The sequence below is a fragment of the Lutjanus erythropterus genome, chromosome 15 (genome assembly GCF_056507025.1).
Source record: "Lutjanus erythropterus isolate fLutEry1 chromosome 15, fLutEry1.hap2, whole genome shotgun sequence".
NCBI lineage: Eukaryota > Metazoa > Chordata > Actinopteri > Lutjaniformes > Lutjanidae > Lutjanus > Lutjanus erythropterus.
Window position 1 is genome coordinate 12,278,135 of NC_139331.1, and position 27,687 is coordinate 12,305,821.

At 40.1% G+C, this 27,687-nt stretch overlaps 1 pseudogene; it reads right to left on the minus strand.

The window, feature by feature from the left end:
* LOC146314114 (uncharacterized) lies at nucleotides 1-26,743 on the minus strand (annotated as a pseudogene).
* Between the last annotated feature and the right edge of the window lie 944 nt (nucleotides 26,744-27,687).

Genomic DNA, 27,687 nt, shown 5'->3' on the forward strand with positions numbered 1-27,687 from the left:
TTATTGTCTTAAAACATCTGCAGGGACTCAGTGCCCAACCTGAAAGACAGGAAAAAGCAAATTTAAAAAGTAAATCTCAAACTTTTACAATATTCAGATTGCTGCATTCATCAGTACAGTACCTTGCTCAGGCCTTGTTTCACCAATAATGTCGTTCAAACACCCTGCTCACAGCTAGTGCTACCAGTTCTGCTTTACAGGTTGGCTGGGTTGCTGGACGCTCTGAGGGACTTGGCTGAGCTGCTGGACGATCTGAGAGACTTGGCTGGGCTGCTGGACGATCTGAGGGTCTTCAAAGTCAGCAGGGAAAGTCTCGACCTGCTGAATGCTTGGTCTGGCAGGATAGTAGTCTCTTTTGTAGTGAGAGTCTTGCCAGTGGTCCGTCCCCTGCTCATAGCTGCTGTTGTAGTGAGTGACTGTGCCTGGAGGATACTGGCCCGTCAAGAGCATGTAGTTATAAGGAAAACCATACTCAGGCAGCAAAATTCTGCTAGGGCCCGATGGCTGAGTTTCACTGGTAAAGTCTTGTCCACTCAAACCGTCAACACCAGTAGGCGGTGGCAGGAAGCCTTGCTCTTCAGTCTCAGATTCATAGCTGCCATGCTCAAAGAGGTTTTCATACTGGGACAGTTCACCTGCCTGGAACACAGGGCCAGGTGGACTCAAGTTGCCAGGCCCAAGTGGTTCAGGGGAACCGAACTGGTCTTGTTTCCTCATCAGGAAAAGGACTGGGTGTTGCAACTGCCCAGGCTACATCTAGGAGCAGAAGTTACAGATATTAAGCATTTTAAAATACAATTTAAAGTTAAGATTACAAGAGTAGAGTTCATTGTGTTAGTAAAGAGAGACTACCAGTTGAGAAACAAATCTGGTTTATATTCAAGTTACATTAGCATCAGTTACCTTAACTAGAGCCTGCAGAAGGGCTGCTAGCATATCCTGTACTCATAGCTACAGGTGCAGCAAAAGCACTAGGGCTTTAAGAAGCTGCTGGTTCCCTCTGAACGCTGGGTTGGGGGAAACTAGGTTGGTTTTGTGGAGGTAGACTTGAGACCACTCTATCTGGAGCACCAGACCCAGAACCTGCAGGGGCAAATCCACCAGAAGAAGGTGCATTCCAGGTAGCGCTAGCAAGAGCAGGCTTTGTACTAAATTATCTGTACTTTGTGTTTGTTATTGTGTGTTTCTTGTTCATCTGGTGTGATTTGTTTCTCTTTTTAGTGTAGAAAAATCATTTAACGTGCCTAAGCAAGATCAAAACACAATATTTTGTCATACAGCTTTCTTTTTTATGAGAAATCACCGTTAAGCCAAATATCACTTTCTCCAATCCAGAAAAACTACATGGGTAAAATCTATAACTTTACTGCGCAGAACAGCAGGAGTTGTTGCTTTATAGCTGTCACGAGCTGTTACTCTGAGTGACTCCTGTGTTTTAAAAGGATAATTTGGATTCACTGAAGTCACACAATATCAAAGTCAAACTAATAGATTGAGGCAGTGGTAGACCACTGTGAGGTAAAATTACTTATTTCACCTATGGAGCTTGTTTGGTTTGGAGAGAGTGGTATGTGGCTTATGTAGCAGCAGTTTCCCATTAGAAAAGGCTGTCTGATGGCAAAGTAAAATGATGAAAATTAGCATACACTTACACTGACATTGACTTTTTAGGTAGACTAAATTAAGTTTTGTTGCTGACCATCCACAGCATCGCTTAGCTTCTTTGCTCTTGCTCCTCTCTGCTTCTTCAAACTGGGGGTATTGTGAGCAGTATCTTCTGTACACTAGCTATACATGAGTAACTCATACAAACCCATGTTTAATAATCTGAATTATCCCTTTAAAACACAAGGAAAGATATACAGCCTATCATGTGGCTCCCTGACAGGAGAAAACAGAACTAGGAAAAGTACCAACATCACGCAATCGTCTACAGCAGTTTTTCGTTACACTATCATATTAAGACGAAAACTTTGACCCAACTCATGACCTGAAGAACACATCTGATTAAACTGCACGGCTATATGAGAAATCTAAATGCGTTTGATAGTGGCACATCCCTTCATTAAGATCTTACCCCTCTATACCCAGCTTGAGACTGTGCCAAATGTGCCGTGGTTCTGCATTGTGACAATTTCCGGCACTTCAGATGTGTATTTCCTGGCTTTCTAATCAGAATGCTATTTTGTATCTCAAAAGGGGCTCCATTCAGCCCAACATTAACAGCCCTCGTCTGTGATAATGTGGATGCTTCGGGCCATAGGCCACCAGCTGCATCCACTTGTCAGTCTTTGGTACAGATGCCCTGTCTGTCTGCTGTGGCGAATGAAACTCATGGACTAAATTGGCACTTATTGTGCAGAATGATTTTATGTACGCATTTTAATGTGCCTCATCCAATTCCTTAACATGGTTTAATTATATCTGCTGACAGTCATCTCAAATTTTAAAATGATTTAAATGGAAAGCTCCTGTCCCTCTTGTAATTTATGTCTTTGAGTGGCCAGTGGAGACCAAATGGAAAGGCTATAGATCTTTGTATCAAACCCCGAATACTCGCAGGCAATTTATCCAAATCTGCTGGATTTTTCTGTGCATCATATTAGTTTCTCATACAAATCAAATGAAGAGAACTCAATTATGATGGATCAATAATTCAGCATTCTCAATTATGCTTTAATTGTAAGAAGCAATATCATCCAATCTTATTGTGCGGATAGGTGTTGTTGCTCTGCAGAGCTTTGGCTGATTGTTTGTATGAGATTAGAGCTGTGTATCACCGCAAAAAATCAGGCAATGTCACAGAGCCTCAGATAGCCGGCAAGTGACACGTGCACAGACACACTCCCAGATACACACACACTCACACACTCTTAATGACACAAACACATAACATAAAGCCAAATGCTGCCACTAAAATTTGCATGGTGCTCAGTAATGCATTAGTGAACATCACTTGGCAATCTGTTCATACGGGCTTAATTGGATTTTAATACCGCCTCTGATCTTGTTTTCTAATTAACGGCGGTGGCTGGCAACCAAGCAGAACCATGCACCCAGCAACACCTTTGATCCCGGCCATATGGAGTTCCTCCAAGCACGCTGGGGATGTAAAAATCCCTCACCTAGACGTGGGCGAACAACAGGCCCCCGAATCAAAATGGATGGGGTGAGGAGAATGAAGGAGGGTGGAGAATGGAGGAGTGTGGGAAGGGGGGGGGGGGGGGGGGGGGGGGCAGCACAAGGTGGCGGTGGAGGGGGTGGGCAGTGGCATGTGTCATCTGCACATCCCGGCGGCATTGTTATTGATTAATTTCTCTCACGATCAGTTGTGATCACAGATACATAAAACATGAGAGGGGGGACAGAATGCCTGTACACCTTATCATCCTTGCTGCCATTTGACACCCCTTCCTTGCTACCTGGAAATGTCAATAGCTCTTCTAATCTGTTTACTTCTCCCCTTGTGGCCACTGCTTTATGCTTTTGATGAAGGGCTGCCAAAAATGTGTCCTTTTCTACCCTTGCTTTTCCTGTTTTGGCAGACAGAGTGCGGGTATTAAACTTTACATCTGCACAGTCACCCCCGGCTCTCTTGACGTTATTTAGTTATTTAAAAGGAAAACACTTTTAGATCCAGTGTCCAAAATTCAGATTGATCAATAGATATTAAGACAGCTTTGGGGCTTAATTCCTGTGTACTCAGCCAGTTTTTGGAGGCTGAATGTTTAGATGATCAGCATATTGACCAAAGCCACCCTGCAGCCTCAGCACCAAAGGTAACATATCAGAAGTGGAAGCCTCTAATTAATTGATCTTCACGATGCAATCAATGCTCGAGAAATGCTTTTGGAAATTATATATACATATATATATATAATATATATATATATAAAATGTAATGTTTTCAAATGCCATATCAAATTAAATATCCTCTATGCTTTAACTGTCCTCCTAGTGTCGACACACCTCTAGGTCATGTGCATGAATAAGTCAGACCTTAGACATATATATGTAGATGTTGCATTGGCCTTTGGATCATTTGTCAACATTGCTGCAATACTGGCCATACATGTAAAAGGGGGAGCTGTAGTTTGTCTAAATAAATAGCATGGTAATGGTGATTTCCCAAACTAATTTCCTGTCAAGAGTTAGATGCAGAGACTGATACTTCTTTAACATCTTAACAATAAAGCTGCTGTGTGTCCAGTTAGCTTAGCTTAGCATAAAGACTGGAAACTGCTGGGAGGGAGAAACTGCCAGCCTGGCTCTATCCAAACATAGCAAAATCTACCTACCTGTACCTCTAAAGCTTGCTGTTAAATGCATATGTATACTCTGCTACTATACAATGACAAAATTAAGTAGTTTTATGACATTGTGAAATAGTGTGAGATCACAGGACTTGTTTTAATTGTTAAACAGACACCATAGGTGATTAAATCTATCTCATTTGTATTCACATTGTGTTTTGTCATGTTTGCGACTTCAACTCATCCTGTGTTTTCCTGGATGTTATAGCAACTAGCGTTTAGCAGGAGACGTACTGTTACCTTCAATAAATTACAAATTCATCTGCAGTTGAACATTGTTTGAAACATTTGGGATAATGTAAGCAAAAAAGTCAACAATATACATATAACATAGGTCCTGTTTTTATATATTGTAATGTGGAAATGTTATATTATTATAGCTTTAATGTCTGTATGAAAAATCTGATATATGATATAACTTAGCACAAAGATTGGAAACAGTGAGCAACTGTTAGCCTGGCTCTGTCCGAATGCATAGCAACTGTACCTCTAAAGCTCACTCTCAAAACATTGTATCTTGTTTCTTTTATCAGTGCAAAAACCAAAGTGTAAAAACAACAGGATGCGGTTTCATCAGGGGTTATATGCTCATCTACTTTTTGGCCGCCGCAAGCAGTGGCATCCGTGAGTCTTTGTCGGTTGCATTTTAACCTCGTGGTCACAACAGGATTTCATCGTAAACAAATGAGATATGACATAGTAACTGAGCTTCAGAAGTGCTGGTGTGGATTTTGTTATCTTTGGACAGAGCCAGGCTAGTTTCCCCTTGTTTCCAGTCTTTATGCTATGCTAAGCTAAGCTAAGCTAACCAGTTGCTAACTGTACATTCATATTTATCATTGAGACTTAGCAAGAAGGCGAAAAAGTGCATTTTTAATATTTTTAGACTCAGTCTGTTTATCTTTGGTTGCTTTGTTTCCATGTGTCACCTTTTGCACACTGCTTAACAAAGTTAGAGTATGCCCTCAAGGCTATGGAAATTCCTGAGCATCTATAAGGTGTATGGTAAAACACTGTGCACTATATGTAATTGGTCAGGTCAAGTCGATGCAGCTGGATTTGTTGTGTAGTCTGGAAGACATTTAACAAGCCATCCTAGAGGCTTTAACAGTCCTACTAGGTCACCAGTATTTAACCTCTATGGGTGGCTGCAACCTTGAATTTGAGTGAGAGTAATGATGGCACACAAGACAATATGGTGATCATCCATGCATGATGAATTTTTTTAGTTGAGCAAGCTGCCATTTTACTGCTGTCTGTCAGAAAGCAGCTCATTAACTATGCATATCAATTAAAAAACCTGAGCAAATGTGACAAATTTTATATCTACAGCAGTTTGATTGACAAGCAGAAGGATGGTGTTATTAAAGGGTGTCAAATTTCCCCAGCGCTGACGGATACAGTGTTTCGGGTAAGTTTACATTAACACGCCCAGTATGAAACAATATGATTAGGTGAGGAAATGTGATTCTTATAGTAATGTATCCTTAAGTGTTGATCATAGCAGCAGCAGCTCTGATTAGAGAGTGTTTAAGTCCACACAGACACTCTCATGCTGCTGTTTGGCAAATCACTCTGTCTTTAATTCTTACTTTTGCAGAGAGGCACTCTGACATCAGATGGCCTTCTACAACAATGGCAAAGAAGAGGGAAGGCCTGAAAGTCTCCGCCAGTGATTGCACCTGAATAATGATGCCTTTTTACATGCTGGTTGTTTGTCCTTCACAGGGCAATTATTTGAACAATGTGTATATATTCTTTTGAGGAGGATTGTGACATATTGTGCCCTGGCTAATGACTAGAAATGCATTAAGACTAAAGTGGGGTTTCTAATGGAGATGGCTGACAAGGCCTGAAGGCCTTCTCTTTCTTTTATATGGAACTCTTTTCTTTTTATGAAAAGAGAAATCCTTGCCCTCGTTAAATTATCAAATTGTCCTTCGACCTCAGCATGTCACAAAGTTTCTCATCTTTCTATCAAAGACACTTTCAGGCACATTGAACGCTATGTTTACTTAAGTGGCATATTTGATTTCAGCGTCATTTCTTTTAAAACTTAATGGATGACCAAAATGGAAAGTGGCCTTAGCTTGAAACGCCTGAAACAATAACATGTTAATGACTAACTCAATTCCTGCCATGTTGTACGCTTGCCAGGTCGACATACTTAAACTCAGTAGGAAAGCTATTATAAGCATGCACAACACACCCTCTGAAAATATATCATTTTTAGACAATGCTTACAGTCTCTAGATGATCACATTTTAAATAATATACACATTATTATTTGCTTAAACCGCTGACTGTATATCAAGGTGGATGGCGTGTCTCCACTTACTCCAGCTGTACAAAAATGAAGGAAATATCACAGATACAGGCGCTGACATCTTGCATTGGTGACATCATTTGGACAGGCCATTCACACCAAAAAACGTGCGTCTTGGTCAAAAGTGCAAATAACTTTTTATGACTGATATGTCAGTTTATTGTTAAGCGGCGCTACCTAGTGTATGACAGGAGAAGTACAAGATGCGAGAAATTGTGCAATGATGTAACTTCCGTCATTTAACTTATGTAACATGGTTATTTTAACCCAAACCACAGACATTTCCTAAATGTAACTCAGAAGCTTTCTCACCTTAATCTAACCAAACTGCGACAGTTTTACAACGTAAACGATGTCTGTAATGTCACGTGAGTTATGATGTCTGTCAGTTTTGCACCATAAACAAGAGTAATTGACAGTTTACCTGTTTTGTTATTTGGGTACAAGTTTTGTATTTGGAGCCAGAGTCTATGCAGTGTCAGGGTTGAAGTCCTGGTATCAAAGTCCCGCCCCTACACTAACCAACACAACTAACAGCAAGGCTCAGCTGCCAAACCAAACTGATCAGAAAAACGAACATTTGAACAAACATTTGTGCGATAAGAACTGCCTAAAATGACAGAAACTATCTTTGGGAAAAATTTCTTCGATGTGTATTTTGATTTTTTATTTTGCCCATGTTCAATCTGATAACATGAAAGTGCCAGAGTAATCGAGATGTTTTGGTTTCACTTTTGAGGAGATGTCATGTTGTCCATCTTATATACAGTCGATCACAATATAGCTCAAACTGGTAAGCAAACCAGTGGATGATGATCTTCTTCTCAGCTGCCACAATGCTAATTGCAAGACATAATTTCATGTTTTCTTAGACACATTTATGCAGCACATCCAAATTCTTACCACTTATTTTAATACTTCCAAGTAAGCAAGTCTAGTCAATTATAGACTAAAAGTAATAAACATTTTAAAATCTTCATCTGATATTTAAAAAAGTTATCTAAAAAGGTCATTACATGATTGTTTGAAAAAGCACAGGCAGCTCATGCTATCTTACAGTGTTTTACAGTGTTTGTCCGTTCACACGTCAGCTGCCCCGTGGCACAAAAGCTGCTCCACCAGTTTGTCTGACAGAGTCACACAGGCCTGTTATTCAAACTGTTAGCACAGACAAAAGGTTATAATATATAACAACTCTTGCTATGACACTTTTAGTGGCAGATATTTTAATTGCAAAATATTGTTTGATTTAGTTGCATAGAAGAAGGAAAATTGCTTATCCACTTAACCAAAATCACACCATTTAATAAAACACAGATTATAGAACAAGTTACTTAGCCACTAATGTATATTTTATTAATACATTAAATATGTATATTTTGAAGAAGCAGACTGAACTTATATAGCACTTTTCTATCTTAGAGGTCCAGTGTGGAAGGTTTATGAGAATCAATTGTCAGAATATGGCAAAAATGTAATAAATAAGTATATATAGATGGAGCATAGTCACCTGAAAATAAGAATCATGTGTTCTTGTTACCTTAGAGTTTATATCTACATGGGGGGGGGGGGATCCTCTTCCACAATCAGCCATGTTGCACCACCGTGTTTCTACAGTCGGCTAGAACGGACGAACCAAACTAGAGACAGCCTTTCGCATTTTACATATTGTGGCCAACATAGGTTCTCGCACACTTGGAAGGGCACTGTAAGACAAAGTAATTGCAAACTGTTCAATGCTATGAAATCCTACACACTGGTCCTTTAAAGGCTCATTTATGCCCCCTTTACATATGAAAATAGATACATAACAGCCACTGCCCACATACTTCTAGGTGTCCTTTATGTTGTCATGGACATGTTAAGCAATACATCCACTAAAGGGAACCTAAAGCCGAAGAAGAAGAAGAATCCAAAGTTTTGGACAACAACAGAAACGTCAATGCTGAAGGAGGTTGTACCTCCTGAGAGAGAAAGGCAAAAGTGTATCCTGTTGGTGTATCTTGTACTATTGACTACACTACAACACTGCCACCCCACAACTACTGATGGTAGTGCTCTGTTTTGTTCGCATCTGTTAGCTTTCAAACAATGTGCACAAAAATGAGCATTAGAACAGAATGCTCTGTCTGTATCTACACCTAATATTAAGCATAAATGTACCTTAAAAGACAAAGCAAACATTCACACACTGATTGTGATGCTGCTCACATGCAAAGCGGCACTGGCTTGTTTCAGCTTCGGCCCAAGGACACTTTGACATCTGGACTTAAGGAGGCAGAGATCAAACTGCCAACCCAGAGATTGTTGGATAATACACTCTTCCTCCTGGGCTACCACCCCACTAAGCACTGATGAGCTAATCTGTATTAAAAATAACACATGGGTTGTCTCAGTTATGTGATGGCTGCAAATTATATATCCTTAAGACAGAGTCCTACAACATTGAATTCAAGTTTGGAAATGGATTGACTAAGAGGTTTGGATACAACAGACATGTCATCTGAAGGGGATCAAGGTTTTAGCCATAAAGTGCCAGGGCTACACTTAATAACAAATGGAATAAAGGTTGCGCCTTTAAGCTGACTTGGTCTCTCAACAGTAGAGCTCAGTTTGTAAATCAAGATGATAATTTGACCATAACATGATAATTGTGGGATAGTGAGATGAAACGAGAGAAGATTTAAATTGATCCTAGGCTTAATGACAAACAGAAAGACGCAGTAAAAGAAAGATGAAAACACCCACATGGGATCATTTGGCTGAAGGTAAAGTGTACAGTATGTCTGTGTACCGTATGCACACATACAACAAATATGTGTTTGGCCGGGAGTGTAAGTCATATAAGGCCTAATTATGGGTTCCACAGAATAGACAAAAAAAATACTCCTCACACACACACACACACACATATGCATCATACACATTGCAACGTCCACAGTGGTGTACACGCCCATTGTACTTAGCCCAGGGTGATTCTGGCACAGACACAGAAACCAAAAGACAAGTCATATCAGCAATACAAACTGTCCTCAGGTCAAAAGTGATGAACATCAGTGGAATACCACAGCGAGTTACACTCCGAGAAGCAGTTAGGTGAAAACGTTGGAATGAGCCACCTTGCTCAATCAGTGTTATGAAACAGACCGAATAAACATGCATTTGACTATAAGTTTGATTTATAGTAGGTGCCTTTTATTAGCTGTGTAAGTCAGGCTAGAATAGACTGTATCTCTGTAAGAGAGTTTAGCAATCCAGAGCTCTGTTCCACAATTAAAAACTAATTTCTGATTAGCAAATCAAAGTTGTGTAAATTCGCAATACTTGCAACTAGCCATTATAATGTATGTACATGTATGAATCCATGTGTGCATGCATTCACTCACACACAAACACAACTATGTATCTTTATGGGGACAGTGCAAGGTGTGGGATTAATTGACACCAATGGAAAAAGGAACTTTCTGCCAAGTCTGCTGACACCTGCCGCAAGGCTATACAATCAACAGTTCATAGGTTATGAAAGGGGCTAAAGTATGGGGGTGTGGTGAACTGCACCAGGAGGTGGAATAAGTCACTAATGAAAAACAAACTGCCAAGTGCAATGATGCCTCCTACAAGAGTCTGCGACAAACAGTTCACAAGTTTGGCTATGTTAGAAGTTATAGGCCACTCCCACTGCCCCGCCTGCTTTTAGACAGTTATTGTGAACTATTAATCAGCTGTTCTTTGGATCATGACAAACCTTTCCACAAAATCAGTAAATCCATTTAGAAGTCAGGAGTCTTTTTGCGGAAGGCCACCTCCATTGCCACGTCCCCTTTCCCCCAGTAGGCATCAACACAAACAAATGCCTTAACACACAAACACATACTTTACCTCCATGCCAAAATAAAGCTTCCCTTGGGCGAAAACTGCGGTTGCCAAAGGGTGGGGAGTTCTTGTGAATCGATTGTCTAGTTGGCCAGTGTTGTCAGATGTACCACAATTATCATGTTTGTAGCATGAATTCCATAAACCTGTGACAAAACGTTGTTTGAGAGCAACCAATCACATCAGCACTGCACTGATCAAGCAGCTGATAGTATCTCAAGTAGTACGATAATGTTATAATACAAAAATTTCAAAGCAGCAGTATGATTTTGCTACATTTTGGCTCAGCAGAGAAGCTTTAATTTCTCATTTCGTTTTCTCGAGTTGAATCGTTCTTAATTTTACGCTAGTTTTAAGGGTTGGTGCAACATAAAGATTAAACAATTATTTAATCAGAGACTCACACAGTCAAGAGGAAAATATATATATTTGACAATAGATCTCAGTCACTGATTGCATAGAAATGATAATTATGAACAACTTATGAACACTCAAAACTATAAAAGCAGCAGTCTTGTAGGAGCATCACATGTAAATGCTAGAGTGTGAAGGACAAGAATACAGGTAGTCTCCATACCAGAGGAAGGAATTTCAAAAGAACATGGTCAAGTCAGAACCCCTTTGTCACATGGCAATTCACTCCTTTTCTGCCTGCCGTCAAAGGAGGAGATTAAGTTGTCAAAATGTGGGTCTTGGTCCAGACTGGTCTTTTGAGTGGATATTCACTAGTCTGATCTCCGCCACTGCTAATAGACAGAGCTCAAAGGGGAGCAGAGAGAACAGAGGAGGGAGAGGGGTAAGAAGGCTTTAGGATCACTTTACCTGGATTCGGCAGTGTGGCGCTGGTGGATTAGTGCCCCGGGCCTCATGGCACGCTAGTCTGCAAACACCCCCATAACACTGTTCCACAGGTACAAACACACATGCACACACACGCTCATTTACAGCACGGTGGCCAGTCAACATACAAATACACGAATTAGAGGGTCATTATGATTAAGGACATGCACTGTAAATCATTTTAAGCTGCTTCAACGTTCCCCTGCTGCCTTAGAAATGTGAGTAAATTTAACAGGGGTTGAATAATTGGTTCAGAGTCGTCTTATGAGTTTTTAAAATGTTAAACAAATTCAGTCAAATGAACTTGAGATAACATTCAAGTTCAATATTAAGATATTAAGTTGAATCAGCTAACTGCATGAGGGCAGAGACTGAATTCAATAAAATGTTTTAAAGAGACACAGCAAGTTTCCATACCGTATGTTTTCTTTACAAAACAGAGGGGGTTGTAGAGAGAAACTATGCATGTGGGGAATTCTGCAATAAGCTGATCATGTTTTCTTCAGAAACTTAATTTAATAAGTTAAGTAAACTCACAGAAATACATTAAATTAACTGAAAAGGCTTCAAGTCAGAGCAACTCATATTTGTAAGTTCTTAAGTGATTAAACTAATTAATTCAGTTAAATGAACTGACAAGTTCAATAAGCTTAAAATATTTAATTAATAATTAAGTTGCATTAACTAAGTGAATGGGGTGAGGACTGAATTTGATACCAACCTTAATCATGGCTAGCATCTTTTTTATTATTATGAAAAGAAACAATCATTATTCATCTTGATATTTATTAAAAAAACAAACAGCAAATTTCCAAACAATGCACGCTGGGAAGTCTGCAACTTGCTCATGATCATGTTTCTTTAGAAACACAATTGAGTTAAGTGAACCTGAGAAAGCACTCAAGTTCAACAAGTCTAAGATATTAAGTAGAAACAATTAACTGTATGGAGATGGGCACTGAATTTTAATGTTTTGGGGTGTTTATGCTTTTAATTAATAGGACAGCTAAAGATATAACAGGAAATGGGTAAACGGGCTGGAGTCAAGCACACTAATTTAATACTAAACTTAATCATGGTTAACACTGTGTCCACTGAAAAGGCTTCAAGTCAGATAAACATTCTGAAGTGGTTTGAAAATAAAACCTAGAAATTTTAAATTCATTTAACATTTATATTCTAAAACATATATACTTGTGTTAAGTTAAAAATGATGAGTTGATTTCACTTAAGTCCTGTATGATGTTTTACAGTGTGTGGTTTAGTCTTACATCCAAACACCCTGATAGTTTTAAATATATTCTCAGGCCAACACATACGTGTAAATTACACACAACCAAATGCCCAGCGATCTCTATAGTTTCACAACATCTCAGGTCTATGCAGCCGCAGCACCAGATAAAACAAGCACTCTTAATTCCACTGGCTTTTAAAACTTCTGCACTGATTTCTGGCTCCTGCACAGTTGGGATGCCTCACACAAACTTTCTTCGACATCCTCGAAGCTTTTAGAAGTCTGTTCCTGGTCTGATACCACTCAGTAAGGTCAGTCACTCATCCAGAACTGCAAAACCATAACCCATAAAGGAGAAAATACAGGTTGTTCTTGGCAGGGAGGAGAGAAACCCACCGAAGCTTCATCCCTCTCTGCCGCCTCTGCCTGCTCTCCCCCCAGTCACTACCTGATGACTTCTCCATCCGTTTTAATTGGTAATTATTTTGCGGGGTTTAATGCCTTTATTCAGACTGTCAGTGTGGAGTCAGGAGAGGAGGATTAGGTGCCCCAGGGGGACGAGACACTGGCACGGCCAGGACAGCTCATTTTTACACGGGCAGGGGAGGAGGACAGCTCATCTTTGATCCGGTTGGGGCTTCGCAGGCCAGAGGGGTGACAGCTGCACTTTCTTTAGCCCACATTTGAATTTGAATTCTATCTTAGGATGCAGCGCGCCGCGGACTTGGCAGGGCAGTGGGGTAATCTGCTCGGCACAAACGCCCGGGCCTTTTCTTCCTGTGTGCCCTCGCAGAGATTGGAGTAATTAAAGTTAAATGGAATGCATTAAAAACTCACTTGTGCCGAGGCTGTGGCGGCCGTGCCAACAGTGAATGGGCTGGGGCTGTCCTTTTACGCTACTCTAATCCTGCGGAATATATGTGTGCCCCGTGACTTTGATGCTACGCTACCAAAGCATCGGAAACGGCTACCAGTGGAGCTACAACTGACTGCTGGCTTTCACCTCAGAAGAACATCTTGGAGAGCAAATTCAGCTGGATTCTGACATTGGCAGGGAGGTTGGATGGAATCAGCTCGGGAAGGCTATTAGCACTTTCCAGACTCACATGTCACTCTCAAATTGCTGCGCTTTGATGTACGCTCTATTTAAATACCACACACTGCCTTTCCCCCTGACCTGTGGTAATATTTAGAGTGAATCCTGACTAGCTGTCCACAACACATAAAGAACTTGTACTGTCAATTGTTCTGCAAAAGATTGGCCTATACATGAAGAACTACTTTCCATGCCAACAAATGTTGGCGCTAAACCAAGGCAACTTTACAGAAAAGATGGGCGCTCCCAGTTCGTCAGCCATCTTGACGTGGACAGTAATTGCAGCAAAAGACAAACGTTCACCTATATAGCCATAGGCTGGGAACCAGACCTGCTCTTCAAAGTGGATGTCAACAGACTTGAGGCATCAGACACTCAGGTAATTGTTGCCGTCTTTCATTTTAGAGGAATGTGGACAGAGACAAAAGGGGGCAGGCTACAAAACTATCATCATAATCTCTCCCTGGCTTTGTGTGTGATCCTCGAGCCCTTCTAATGAGAGGAGATAGGACGGGGAGAAACACAGGGATGTGGGAGGAGTGAAAGGCAGGGAGTTTCACAAAAAAAAGTGTTCTGAGAAGTGGAAAAAACAGGACAGAGCAAGTGAGAAAGGACGATACTAACATGCAAATTAGGATGGACTGATGTTACCTTACAGGGTTACCATCTTACCTAACAAACACAAATCAATAAATCAATCAGTCAGTTCTACTCTATAGACAAACAACTTACCTAGAAAATGTGAAAAGAATGACTTGATCCAGCAAACAGTCATCACACACATTTTCCAGTTTCACAGTAAATGCCTGGAGCCAAAAGCAAGCACAAATATGTCTGATAGTGCCACATGTTGCACCACATATTTCCCTTCAGGCCCATAAGGGACCAGTTCTATGAACTGGGTGGCTACGTACACTATGACCCGATTATGACCCTATTTAACAGTTTACATTATATGATTACTTTTTCATACCAGACAATATTTTGTTCAAAACACACCAAACAAGACAGCCCAAATGTCTTAGCAAGTCAGATTTGGTCTGTGTTGCATTCTTGGAAAGTCTAAATGACATTGACTTCTGCAGTTTTAAAGTTTTGTTTCCGTGTTTGAAAATCCATTTCCTTACCACACGTTCTCATTATGCCTCGCCTGGTGACATTTCCTGCTCTTTCACTATTCTTCTTCGTGTTTCCTGTTACAAAACCTGATAGCCTAAGCAAATGGTCAAAATACCATTACTGCGCATATGATTAATTTGGATCTGAGCATCTTTCCAGCCCAGTATTCCTAGGAATTACATTACTATTGAATGATTCAGCACCTCCCGATTTACCGTAACTGACATCTTTTAACTTAACTTAAGTGTATTTGTTGCCTGAGTGGAACCTTAAAAAAACAAATTAAAATTTTGGGAAACACTCTTCCATCACCAAATGTTGTTTGGCCAAATGGATCAACTCCTGATATTGAAATCAGCCATTTGTGGCACTCAAAGCAATCCACTGATTTACAGAGGCTTCTTTCACAATGTAAGCTTATGGGAAACTGGCTTTATGGTTTGCTGTGCATCCCATGATGTTGGAACATGGTTTGGCCACTACGTCAGATTGGCTTTAAAGGCTTGCGTACATCCTGGGGGATTGGGGTCTTCTTCAGTGGAAGCTGACACGTTGCACTACTATGTTTCTATAGTAGCCCAAAACGGACAAATTAAACAGTAGGTTTAGGTAAGGCCTATCATGTTTTTCACAGCCACTGCAGGTTCTCCAGCACACTTGGAAGGGGATAATGCTAGAGGCTGCTAAATCCTTTAACTCTCAATGAGAACACAATTAAGTATTTTTCTTCAAATATTGAGGTTTACTTTCTACCATAGTTTATTTGCCATGACTACTATCTTCCCATAATCTTAATCCTGTTGTAGTTGCTGTGCAGAGATATTGTGGAAGAATGTTGAAACCTCTGACGCTGACCATATCCTGGGGTTTTGTGGAATTGTCTTATCTAACACGCATGTTTCATTAGGTCTCCCTATAGTTTGGTCCACAATGGAAAATTCTCTAAGATTCCAAAACATATTCTCACATTCTTTCAAATATTAAAGACTATGAAGCAAGAAATTCTGCAGTATAAATATTTTACATGATGAGTATGTCTTCTTTTTTGTTGTCTGGAATATTTTGTATCAAACACCTAAATTGGATTTTGAAGACAGCTGATGTGACAGAGTCTTCAGGCAGATTAGATGAAAGACCCGCAAAGAATGGGGAGACGGACGGGATGAACCCACAAACAGACAGAAGTACACTGGCAGACAGGCAACAGTAGATTCATGGAAAAACCACACAGACAACTGTCCCTGCCATGCACTGTCCTTTGGTACCGAGGCATCCGGACATTTCATCTGCAGGTCACAATTCAAGTATATCTGCAATGCATACATCCTCTCTTTAATGCGAAAAATCAGGGGAAAGTGCTGTGATTACAATCACACTACTATTGTCTGTAATAAACAGGCAAGCTGGTGCTTCTGTAGAGGGGGGATTCAAGTGCTTGTTCACTTAAAAGTGAAAAGAATCCCTGAATAACTAATTAAAAAGCATCTGAATACCAGTGTAAGACCTTGGTTTATACTTTTGCGGATTTGATTAGTGGTGATTTGTCTATTCGCTGACAGACGCTTGATGTTGGCGAGATAAGGGAAAAAAAGCCAAAGCTTTTGGCTGGGAAGCCCTATTATTCATGGGCAGCAGTTTGAGTGTGTATTTCCATTAGATGTGTGAAGGCCTCTAAGGTCTAAGAATGCACTTTAATAGATACCTGTCAAATGTAATTAACTATGTTTTTCCTATATCATACGCTTTCCCATCGCCTGCAGCCAGAGGCTCCACGGTGTGTTTGTGTGTGTGTATACAAGTACACATGCGCATGTATGTGTGTCTGTGTGTGAGAGAGACAAGAGTCTGTCTCAGCGCCTTTTGCCACCCAGCGATTGGAGACAGTTTTAATTGCAGCATGACAACCACAAGAAAGGACCAGAAGCCCCATAAAAGCCAAAGCAAGCTGGCAGCCGTCCCACAGTGGAAAGCTAGCCATGCCATAATTACAGGTAAAAAGACCTCTAGCACTGTAGCTCAGCACCACGTTTATTTGACACCAATCATGCAACTATGCAGGTATCCCAACAATAACGTGCTCTGTCCTGACAGGACTGAGGTGTCTCTGGGAAGGACTTGGACATTGGCGGTAATCAAGGAATGTCTGGTGGTGTGGAGACTGAACCCTTGTCAGAACATGAAAGCGAGCAGTGAGACCTTGATTTTTAAAGAGCTCGGATGAATTCACCAGCGCAAGTTACATTGTTCCCAGTCAGAGAGGAGCCCCGCACGGCATCAATAATTCATTTTACAAGACTCACTCGTGCCTCCAGTGAGCAGGTCGATTTAAACGTTTTGATATCCACATCCAAGGGTGTAACGGGGCTACATTAAAGACACATTAGCAAAGTTAGTGACACCTCCCCTGCAAGAAGGAATATATTCTTCTCTCACCTAAAGCGGAGATGAGCACCTGTGCTCCTTCTAGCAGCGGGTTTGAGATGCGCCGACTTCTCTTCTTTGTAGTTGTAGAATATTTGGTTCTGTATGAGCAGAGGAATGTTTAATGACTCTATGCTTGATAGCACACACATTCAGCCTGGCCTATGGGAGGAGCAGGGTTGTCTCTCAAAATGACAATGGGGGCAGAAAAATGGCTCCTGGGTGATGAAAACTGCTTGTGTTTAAAGAAATGTGTGTGAACTGGGGACCCTCAATAAGATTTTAAATCTGCAGTTTTAATCAATCACAGTGGTACCTGCCACTGGTGGAATGTAACTAAGTGCTACGTGAAAGAAACTGCATGTGAAATTTTTCTGTGTATTGCTAATGTGTGAACTGTAACATAACTTAAAAAAAAATAAACTTTCTCAGTTGCCTGTAACAGCAAGTTGACTGATGTGTGACTTTTGTCATTTGACACATGTAATGTCATGTTACTTTTTTTCCCCCCAAGACTGTTCCACCACAGTCTGCCCTACTGAGCTCTGATTGGCTACTACTACTGAGCTCTGATTGGCTGCGACAACTGTGAACTTAGGAAAAGTTTAGTGAAGTGGTTGTAGTAGATAAATGAATCAAAAACAGGATTTTCACCAAGGAGATTGTTCTTTGTGTCCCATGTGAAGCTGAATTTCATTTTTAACTTTTTTGGCTATAGGTTCAGGCAAGAAAACTATGTGGTCAGATTAAGGCAAGAACAGTACTTAGTTACAGTATATTTAAGCATGAAAACTACTTGGGTAGGTTTAAAAACAAAAGCTGATGAAGAGCTGTGGCCTGAAACATGACATGTAGCGATACTATTAAATATGATTAAGAGGAGCAGTTTCTGGTGTTTCTGGTGCTTATTGCCTTTGTATGTGCATGTTGTTTTTTGAGTCTTTATCCTAAACCTAACCAAGGTTTTTTGTGCCTAAACTTACCCAAACTGTGACCATTTCACACCACTAACCACATGTTAAAATCACTTTTCTGGCTGCGTCAGATACATCCACTAAATGTTACCTTGTGCTTCAGTATCAAACGCAGAGGGACGGTGACAAATCATTAATATGTGACAAAGTGGGATGAGAACAGGTTGTCACTACATCTCAGAGGCAAATATCATTTTTACTCTCAAGAAAACAGTATCTCCAACACCGGTGATTTTTAAATAAATGTTTCCGATAAACTGAAGGAGTAAGTGCACTTTTCAGACAGGCAGGTTTACTGTAATGCTGCTTCAGAGGAGGACAGACTTTATTTTTTGTGTGTGCTACATTAAACTGAGAACGAGGTTGATTTTTTATTTTGCTGTCCTGTCTATGAGGACATAAGAGATGTACTTTTTAGTAAAATGTCCTCAGTTTATGTTGATTTCTTTTCACTAGATGATTACGAAAACTTGGGTTGTGCTTCAGGAGAGGAGCCTTTTTTGTAGCAGATTTTATTTTCCAAGTTTGGGAGAGAAGGCAGAATATTTTGTTTCAGACCAAGCTGGAAAATTGTTAACTTGTAATTCTGTAATTAAATGAATTTTTTTGACCACTGCAACTGCACTTTTGGTGTCTAGTAAAAACATGAGGTTTGGGAACTTTGTGTGCATGACAGTAAAATAAAAGAAAATTAATCATATCAATCACAAGCTAAAGCTAACACTATATAAAATAACTAAAATTAGCTAAACCTTAAACATAGCAGTAAAATGCAGCATCTATATAAATGCATGAGGAATATTGATCTAAAAACATAATAAATGTCTCACAGTGGCCAATTTTCTATTTTTTCTAGAACTTTTGATACATGTGATACTAGAGCATTTTGCTGATAACAGCCACATACTTTTACTTAAGTAAGCTTTTAGATGCAGCCCTTTCACTTGAGTATATTTTCACAGTCTGGTATTAGTACTTTTATGCTTATGTACTTATACTTAGTGCACTCAAGTAAAGGATCTGAATGGTTCTTCCAATAATCACACCAATACATTGGCAGTGTAAATCAGAAACATTTTAGTGACAGCATCGGTCTCTATTTGGAAATCCAGACCCTCGCACATAAATCTCACCTCTGTAAGTACTTTACGAGAGCACAATGTGTGTTTTATGTGTTCTTTATGAGTGTGGAAAGGCCACATCTTGAATGACACTCGCTGCCAGAGCCATGGGGGGAAAAAAAAATACAAAAACGTTTTACAGGCTCATTTTCTATAACATATGCTCACTTTCCGCTAAGTAGGAGTCTGTGTAAAAATGCAGGGCAACATGTTTCCTCTCACCTCTTTTTTTCAGTTATTCCTTCGCTGACAGTGTTATTTACTTGTATACATGTCGTGGTGATTTACTAGTTAGGTAATGACTGTCAAGGCAATTGGCTGCTAAAGTGGTGAACCGGGGCTCAAGTGAAGGGCAGTGTTTATCACGGTATTGACTTTCTGACGAGGGTGCCACAGACTCTTTTGTCACTAAGGCTGGGCCACTCGAAGAGCTGGCAGAGGTCACATGACCTGCAAGCTCGTACTATCCCTGTTTTATTGAGTGCTGCAGGGATGACGTATTTTTGTAGACCAACCTGGAAGTTAGCATCGCTCTGGTTCCCTTAAAAAAAAAGCCAATGGGATTTTTCCATTGCAGTTTGGATTAGTGCAAAAAGTAAGCTGTGTCAAACAAAAGTTTACGATACTGACACATTTTGTTCGGCTAGAAAATATTCACAAATTACTTTAATGACACCTCTTTTATGACATTCCTGTGTCACTTTATTCTTTACTGTGGTTCTTTGTTTTCTATTTTTTTTTTTTCACAATTTTTCATTTTGTTGAAGCATTTAGATGAGAGCCAACAAAATGATGACCCATGCACAGTACTGCAACAAAGACAGAAGACAACAGTTTTTTTTTGACAAAGAGTTTCATATTTGCTTCCTTGCATAAAGTTAAATAAGTAGATTGATATCACTCTCATGTCCGTTTGCTAACTATGGAGCTGTCTATGGCTATAGCTATGGAGCAATTAGCTTAGCTTAGCATCATGACTAGAAGCAGCTAAAACAGCTACTCTCTTTAAATCTCAAGAATATGACAACAATCACCTGAAGTTTTCACTGGTTGCTTGAAACCACATGGTGAAAACATGCCAGGAAGTCACCAGAAGTCACTGTCACAACATAAATAGTTACAAAACCTCATTCATCGTCCATAACCACTTATCCTTGAAGGGTCGTGGGGAGGCTGGAGCCTATCCCAGTTGACAGTGGGCGAGAGGTGGGGAACACCTCGGATAACCAACCAGCCAACCACTCACACTCATGGACAATTTACAATGACCAGTTAAGCTATTTAGTGCATGTCTTTGGACTGTGGGAGAAAGCTGAAGTACCCAGAGAGAACCCACTCAAACACGAGGAGAACCCTGTCTCTGTCCCCCAGCCAGCAGGGGGATTTGAACTCAGGACCTTGCTGCATGGCAGCAGTGCTAACCACTGCGCCACCATGCTGCCTGTTAAAAAAAAAAATTACCTGTAAAAGCAGGACTTTTAAAGTTTTGTTTGTGTGTGCATTAAAGAAATAAGATCTGAAAAATTTACAGGTGTTGGTAGCTATATATTTTTTTTTTAGCTTAATATGAATAGAGCCAGACAAGCCTGATTTATTGCTAAGTTAATCACTTTCTCACTGTATTTAGGAATATGAGTCTATTATCAGTCTTCTCCTTTAATTCTTGCCAAGAGAGCAAATAAGCGTAGCTCTTAAAATAATTCTTTCTGTTAGAGGGCCAGTGTGTAGGATGTAGTGCCATCTAGTGGTGAGCTTGCAAATTGCAAAAACATTTCACTTTATCCTTCCTAGTATTTAGGATGACCTACGGTGGCCAGGAAACTAGTGAAAGGCTGTATCACGAGGCAGTTTTTCTTAATTTGTCCGCTCTGAGATACTGTAGAAGCATTGGCTTTGCCAGATGACGACCTCCAAGAGGAGAAGCCACATCCTCTGTCAGCTCATTCTCAGGTAACAAAAACACAACAACTCTTATTTTCAAGTGTTTATACACTGATAAAACATACTTATGAATATTATATTCTATTTCTGCCACATTCTGACAACAAATCCCCATAAATCTTCCATGCTACCATAATTTCTGATCTACCTAGTCATACTACAGGTGACATAGCAAGGTGAGTAGCAAGTTTTTGAGAGAAACAGACCAAATATTTCAGGCCATAACTTAGTAGCAACACCAAACCTGGGCCATCCAATCAGGTGAATAGGTTGATACTGCATAAATAACATTTTTTACTGTAAATACTATTGTATTTGTGTCAGTGTCATTTGTTTTTTATGAAAACTTCACCAAGATTGTGGTTTATATTTCCAGAGATGTATTAAGATCATTATGTTGAACTCCAAATTAAGAAGTTATGAGAAACATATTTGACAGCAGGAGAGAATGGGAGAAAATTTAGGTGTAAAATTTGATTACCAAAAGCCAAATCTGAAATTGATTCACTTCAGAGTCCACCGTAAGATTTATTAGACGCCACATTTGTCAATATGAAGTTAATTTCAAATAAAAGTTTTGATCTGTGTTCCCAGGGGACTCTTGGCACTTAAAAACATATGGTGTCCATCTGTCTGTCATTTTCCAATGATGTAAATGATCCTCTGTCAAATTTAATAGTAAAATATATTCTTCTGCGACTCACTCTACTGTTACTTCATGATGATTCAGTGCAGTTAAATCAGTGCCTCAGAAGTTGTTGGCGAGCTTGAGAGAAGTGAAGATATGAATTGGATGGATGGATACCAGTGTGTAAGCTTCATGGTGGAAGGGAGTTACAATGCGTGCAGGATGTTGTGGTTATGGAGCTTTTTATTGCCAGAATTCACAAAATGAAGGCTTCTAGAGAATACAAACAGAGGGAAAACTGCACCAGTGGTCATGAGGCTGCTTACCAGATGAACTTTACTGATGGTATTTAAACCAGGGACACAACAGACTTAACTTGTTCTACCTATTACTTATTTTCATATGTACTGTTATACATGATGTTATCTTTTGTCATTTAAAAGCAGCAGCAGTAGGTGGGTGGGTTCGACACACTCTGGTGGTGTCTCACAGGAGAGAAACTGTTAAGATAAAAGAGTGAGCTGAGTTTGATCTGTAGGGAAAAGGACTGACTGGCCAGCAGCACTTTTGTCTGTGTCACTTAGCGCTGATGAACTCTCCCCTGAGCTTCAAAAGAGAGGCGGAGGAAATCAGGAGGAGACCACACACAACCATGAGAGGGAGGGGAGGGTGGTCTCTGATCTGTCGAAAGAGAAGATGAACAAGGGGGATTTCATACCTGGAGTGATATCATGTCTCGGTCAAGGCATCATGAAGTAAGACATGACTGTACTGCCAGTACTAAAGAAATATAGCTGTCAAGGTTATGGTTAAGACACAGATACCCATAAAGCAATCAGAGAAAAAAATGAAGTGCATTGCATATATAGTTTTTAAGGCATAGTTTGAAGTTTTGGGAAATATTTTTTACATTGACAGGCATAGCGCTACACATTGAAGCAACACAACCCCACTTTATATGCTATTTTTAGTATGAGAGCTGATAAAAATAAATGAAATGGTCAAGGTTGTCCTATTTATATTTAATTGTTGAGAATGGTATGAAGCAGACTCACAGTCGCAGCAGTGCGAATGCGAGAAAGAAGTGCTGAGGTCATGTAAAACCTTGCTCTGATTGTGAAATCTAATGCGATTGTGATTTATTAGTGAAGTGTATGAACTACTATTATAATGAACTGCGCCTAGTTGCTGTCTCTCCCTCTTTATCTCCTTTCACTTCTCGTACATTAGCGTTGACTGTGCACTTGTTTGTTAAAAACTATTAGATACAAGTTATGCTGTCAATTTAAATTGTACAAAAAGATGAACTATAATGCACTGTGTAGTTTGATGTCATTAAACAGACTAGTGGTTCCCAAACTTTTTCTTGCATGCCCCCTTCTGAAGCCAACATAAGTTCACACACGCCCACCCTAAAATAACTATCAATTATCAACAATAATTGTGAAAGCAACTAATAGAAATTATTCAAGTTGAACTTTAGTGAAATAAAGGTCAGCATGATAGCATATTTTCCCGACATAAATTATATTCATTCAGTTTTGTTTCACTCTGTATTTCTCCCCAGGTCAGTGGCTCTACACTCGTCTAGGAGGGCCCGCACCCCAGTTTGGGAACCACTGATATGGACTGGCCTTCACCATCACCCCCAAATGTGACTTCCCTGGCCAGATGTTTGGCTGACTGCTGCATAATATTCTAAAAATGATGAAATTATTCATTTAGTTAATCTAACAGTAGGAACAGTGAATGACTTGAAACAGGACAGAACTTAAACATGTGCACGCACACCCGGCTGCATCATCAGCACGGTCTGGTACTTAAACAAATAGTTCACCTCTCATTGTCTAAAGGTAGATGAGAAGATTGTTACTGTACGACTCTAATATGAAGCTAACCAATAGCACATTAGATTGTAGCACAAAGAGTACTAGGAGAAGCTTACCTGCCTGCCACTGTCCAAAGGTAAAATCTGTTCATTATCACCTCTAAACCTCACTAACTAGTATGTCTATATCTCTTTATTTCAGCTATCTAACACTGAAGCCTAAAAAGCACTATTTCTTAGGCAACCAAGGAACACATCAGGAAGAAGCTCCATCTGTACTAATCCAGCCAACCCTGTAGAACTACAGTATTGTTTTTACACTTTGGTTTTTATACGGATGAAACAAACAAGCTCTAACATGTTAATTAATGCGCTTTAGAGGTGAGGTAGGCAGATTTTGTTTCCTTTGGACAGAGATGGGCTACCCTATACTGTACCCTTTGTTTCCAGTCTTTATTCTAATCTGAGATAACATCTCTGGCTGCATCTTAATATTAAACAGACTGACACAAGAACTCTCAGCATAAAAGCAAATTAGCATATTTTCACAAATGTGGAAGTATTCCTTTAAGTTAAAAGAGTAGCAGTACACAATGTACCAAACGCACAATGACACGCTGTTTCAATGAGCCTCACAGGTACAGTATGCAGGTGTGTACATTAATAGACACACAGAGGCACACCCACACACATGTAGACTACATGAACTCAGACACACGACATGTGCTGCTCTGAGTTACTTAAACGCTCCTACTTTGCTTGTTCTACAAGATATCCAACCATGCATGTCTTTCTCCCTCTCTGTTGCAGCACACACGCACGCACACACACTTTTCTCTCCCATGGCTGTAAATTTGCATATCTAGAAAGTATTTCCTGGTAAGTAGAGCAATGGCAGTTCTCAGGAGAGACACAGACACAGATAGAAATTTGTATTAAAAAGAAGAAACATCTAAGCAGAAAAAGAACAAAACCACGGTACACCATTACTTTAATGATCCATCATGTTCAAAGGAAACTTATTCACAATCCTCCTGCAATAAACAGGGGAATGAAACACTGGAGTAAAGTGCTTTTCATTTGGTGCTTGCATGCAGCAGATGTTTGCTCTTCAGCCCCCCTTTTCTCTAGTTGTTCACCACATTTTCTCAAACAGGTCAGATAACCACTGCACATTACACTGTTAAAGATCTGTTCAAGTGATGATGTTGAGGATTCACAGTACACAGCAGCAGGTTAAAGGGCAGATTCCCCCTGTATCTCCTCTCCGACAGAGGAATGTGGGTGTGTCTTTCCCTCGCACAGGCCAATACATCGCAGGTTCAGAGTTCAGAGGTTATGAGTCCCAGGAGGTGTCAACCTCATTACCCGAGAGAGCATCAACCCGACCCAGAGGGCTTTCTCGCTATTTACGTAACCCCTGACCTCTCTCTGCTGGGGAGGCTCCTTCTCTCTGTGGTTTACTCCCTTCTTCCAGGGGTTTCAGGGTTCAAGTTCACTGTCAGCCCAGCCCAGACATGTTGAGGCCATCCAGCACTCCGACTGAGGCCCAACACAGTGTGAATCTGCCTTTTCTCTCCGTATACGTTGTGCAATCATATGTGGCTGAGTGATGACAGGTATTTTAAGTATTGTTACCTAAATTATATTTATTTTGCTAAACATTTTTATTTAGTTTGGTATCTTGCTAAATTTGATCACATGTGAGCCATCAGGTGCGTCACTTTTTTGGGAATACTTTTTTTTTCAATGTCCCTGTAATAAGCATTAGTTAGCAAATAATATGACTTTTATAAGATGCTTATTGACATTAATATGAGTTAATAAGGGACATATTTTTCCCCTGGCCTGTAGTGCTGTTCATTCATGTAGTTAGCTTTATAAATGCAACCAGTTTAGTCTAAAAATAAATAAACCTTTTCAATAAAAACAAATTGAGATTGGTCCAGTATTGAGGGAGAGTGCTGTGGGTGGCAGAAGAGAAACTAAGCTGCAAAATGATCCCTGCAGGGCAGCTGCTCACCTTCAAACTAAGTCCACTGAAAGTGCTTGTTTTTGCTGCTGACAGGCTCAGATTGTAATTAAGTGACTGGCAACATTATAGGAAGGATCAATATATAGAGACAGACCTTTTTTTAAAGAATAAGAATCATTTTATCAGCTGTTTTGTTGCTCTTGCCAAACTAACCAGACTCCCATTACAGAAGGTTAATTTTAATATCGTCCCCCTTATTCAAACTCAACAGAAACAAAATACAACTCACAAAAATGTATTGGTTTGTCTTTCCGCTGTTCAATCACAAACTCTGGTTTGGTTGAAATGACCCCTTAATTCACGCAGAAATATCAAGAACGGAGCAAGAGGGAGGTCAGACATCAGAGAAGCAGTGGGAAGAAATGGTGCGTACAGCCAGAATATTATGTGAATAAATGGTTTATTTCGATCAACCACAGTTGGTGATTGTTGGAGCAATGGAAAGTTGAGCCATCACATGTCTGGGTGAGTTTTATTTAGTTTCTGTCGAGTTTGAATGAAGATGATGATGTTGCTATAATTACCGTTTTGTAACAGGAGTCTGGTGAGTTTGGTGAGAGCAATAAAACTTCTAAGTCTGCAGCTATCCTTTCTGTAATTGGAATTTTTTTTTTAAAAAAAAGCAAGAATATTAAGAAAGGCATGAATATCTACAATTCCAAAAGCTGAAAAAACTCAAGATCAGCTATGGATAAGGTGGTGAATCAACAAAATATAAAATGTGGAAGCGGTTATACATCCTATATCCTTAAGTTCAGAGACTACACATATGACACATGTTTATAAGGGCAGTTAAACTGGATTTGCTTTGACTGACACACTGAACAGAGACTCCCAGTCCAGGATGCTTCTTCTCCACTCCACCCCTCTTCCTCTTTAACGCCTGATTGTTTAAGTGATAAGTGACGGTGATGGATGAGCCAGGCTTTGTGTAATTATTGTCCTGGTTATCATTGTCACTGCTGATAGCATACATCACCGTGTCCCAGACCATTTTGCATGTGATAAATAACAGTAGCCAGAAAAAATACATTCAAATCATTTGTGAACAGACCTCTGGAATGTAAACACACAGGCAGGCTAATGGAGGGTCCTGGTCGCTACGAGCACTCAGGGTGTGAAATCATGACTATCGTGTGTTTTTACTCCATATCTGTTGTAACGATGCCAAATGAGTGGAGCAATGGACTACACACACACACACACACACACACACACACACACACACACACACACACACACACACACACACTCACAAACTACTTATCTGCACTCTTAAAAATAAAGGCGCTAACTAGAATCATATAGGGTTCTTCAGTTTGTCACCATAGGAGAACCCTTTTTGGTTCCTGGTAGAACTATTTTATAAAGGTTACACCTGAAACCCTTTATTTGTGTTCTGTCGAGAACCCATCATAAAGTTATACATAGTACTATCTATGAAAGGTTCTATTCAGAACATCTTACAAGTGATTTTACAGACAACCCTTCTAAAATGCAATGGTTCCACCAGGAGAGCTGGAGTTCTTTCCACCTTCTAAGAGTGCTAACAAGAACCCACCCAGGGCGTTCTATTGAGAAACTCTTTTATATGTGAAGGATTTCATCTAGAACCTACCTGTCATCTACAGCCCATCTACAGGGTTCTACCAAGAATCCTTTTCTATTCCAAAATCACGAAAACCCTTTTCTATATGCCAAGATTTGTCTAGAGCCCAACCAGTGGGTTCTACCAAGAAACCTATTATACTGTATGCTAAGATTAATCTACAACTCACCCAGGCATTCTAATAAGAACCATTTTATTTTCCAAGGGTTTCATATATAACCAACCCTGGGGGAACAGACCCAAGGGGTTCTACCACAAACCCTTTTATATGCCAAAGGATTCATCTAGGGCTCGCCCATGGGGTTCCACAGAGAATCCTTTAAGATGCC